Source organism: Palaemon carinicauda, chromosome 8 (assembly GCF_036898095.1).
Source record: "Palaemon carinicauda isolate YSFRI2023 chromosome 8, ASM3689809v2, whole genome shotgun sequence".
Taxonomy (NCBI): Eukaryota; Metazoa; Arthropoda; class Malacostraca; order Decapoda; family Palaemonidae; genus Palaemon; species Palaemon carinicauda.
Genome location: NC_090732.1, coordinates 142,397,747 through 142,400,246, shown reverse-complemented (window position 1 = coordinate 142,400,246; position 2,500 = coordinate 142,397,747). Strand labels below are relative to the sequence as shown.

The 2,500-nt window shown below is 37.0% G+C and overlaps 1 protein-coding gene across 1 annotated transcript in view; it reads right to left on the bottom strand.

The window, feature by feature from the left end:
- Positions 1-2,500, bottom strand: part of LOC137645998 (ran-binding protein 9-like) — a 218,945-nt gene that overhangs the window by 56,080 nt on the left and 160,365 nt on the right. The window lies entirely within an intron of this gene.

Here is a 2,500-nt window from a genome sequence, read left to right as displayed (position 1 = left end):
ACGCTCATATTCTTGAGAGCGAGAGCTAGACATCAACTGATCTGATCACAGCCAAAAGTTAAACAAAAATAAGTCAGCAATACTCGATTTATAAAACATTTCCAAAATTTTAAACAAAAGTACAGGGTTTTCTTAAAGCACAATTAACTATTTAAATAGAAGCAATTTTCTAGAATAAAGTGAAGTTTCCTAAAAACAGTGGTTTGCTGATGAAATCGGATGTCATATATTAAGCTACGATTGAGATGGATTTATACTCGGTATAATATTTTTGTTTTATATTTAATTGACGCTTTTTAATAAAACCTATTTTGAGTTCTTCATCCACAGTATATGTAAGTATTGTATAACACCGGGAGAGAGAGAGAGAGAGAGAGAGGAGAGAGAGAGAGAGAGAGAGAGAGAGGAGAGAGAGAGAGAGAGAGAGAGAGAGAGAGAATGAATCAGCTGTTGTAATCGAATGCCATCTTTTTGTTTCTTGTACCACTTGAAGCGATGAAATGATCACCGCAACTAATAATAGTCATGTTAATTTCATTCTTAAACTCAGGTTGTAATATGTGAACTAGGATTTTATTTCTTACACACATACAGAGAGAGAGAGAGAGAGAGAGAGAGAGAGAGAGAGAGAGAGATTTGAGTCTGTCTCTCTCTTGGAGAGAGAATTTTATAATTACACCTTGTACTATACAAAACAAATCATTGTAAAGCAAATCTATACTGTTTAGAAGATGACAAAATATTGCCGACTTGTTACCGAAATTGACGCTATTCACTGCCGATACACGAACCCAGCTTACGTGTGAAACCTTGAGTACCCACAGGGAAAACTAAAGCATTTATATATTCTATACTAAATAAAAATAATGCTTAAATATACCTTCATTAACAATACCATTAAAATTATCGAAAGGTTAGAGAACGATAAAGATTGCAGAGAATGTAACCACAATTCTGTTTAAATTTTTTCAGCTGGGTTCGCATAGTTAAAAGTTGATTTCATTGTTGATATGGAATTTTTTCCTTAAATAGGCTATTTATTATGAATTATGTTAATAAAATGTAAGATAAATATCGTTTGGTAACATTCGCTATCAAGAACTGTATTTTGGGCTACCAATATACCTAAAAAGACAATAGAGTTGATATATTTTGTAGTGCTTGACTTGCACACTTTGAACAGCTTTGCAGAAACAAATTTTTTTCTTCTTTAAACTACCGACCGTATAAATGGGGGAATTGCATAATTCGAACACGCATAATTCGGGACCCCTACTGTTTTTATATATATATATATATATATAATATATATATATATATATATATATATATATATATATAATATATATATATATATATATATATATATATATATATATATATATATATATATATATATATTATATATATATACACACGTAGGTCCTCGGGTTACGACGGTCCCGACTTACGCGGTTTCGCCGTTACGAACGCGCCCCATAAAAATATAAAAATAATATTAAGCGTCGTTCCGTCTTACACCGTTAGCATCGTAAGCGACGTAAACAATTGCGAACTAGTTTCTAGCGCGCGTGGATGAATACGCTTTGCGGTGGTTGTGGGCGAGGAAGACGGCGTCGCTCAGTTCCACTCATACGCCATTTTTGGTTGTGATTGCCTGTTCTTTCTCTCACGTGTTTTGATCGTTTTTTTGAACTTTTTGCCCTTCATTATGGCTCCAAAGCGCAAGCAGATTCTTCTGATGGTAGTGCATCGAAGAAAAGGAAGGCCATCACCATGGAAGTGAAATTAGACATTATTAAGCGGTCTAAAAACGGTGTGAAACGCCAACGAACATTGGCCGATCGCTTGGCCTTAGCTGTTCGACCGTGGCTACTATCCTTAAAGATAAGGAGCGCATTGTTGAACACGTAAAAGGATCTGCTCCAATGAAAGCAACAGTGATAACGAAACAGCGTAGTGGTTTAATTACCGAAATGGAAAGGTTATTAGTGCTTTGGTTGGAAGATCAAAATCACGGCGTATTCCAGTGAGCTTAATGGTTATTCAAGAGAAGGCTAAAAGGTTGTTTGAAGCGTTGAAAAAAGAAAGGGGGGGGAGAAAGTGAAAGTGAAGAGTTTTCGGCTAGTAGGGGTTGGTTTATGCGATTTAAGCTCGGGCCAATTACCATAATCTTAAAGTGCAAGGTGAAGCTGCTAGTGGGGATGAGAAAGCAGCAAGTGAATTTCCTAAAGCATTGGCTGAGATAATTAGGGAGGGGGGGTTATTCTGCTTATCAGGTGTTCAATGCGGATGAGACAGGTTTATTCTGGAAGCGCATGCCTAACCGCACGTACATAGCAAAGGAGGAGAAGTCAGCACCCGGTCATAAAGCAGGCAAGGAGAGGCTAACTTTGCTTCTTGGGGGAAATGCTGCTGGCGACTTCAAACTGAAGCCCAAGCTGGTCTATCAGGCTGAAAATCCAAGGGCACTCAAGGGAATTTGGAAGAGTCAACTCCG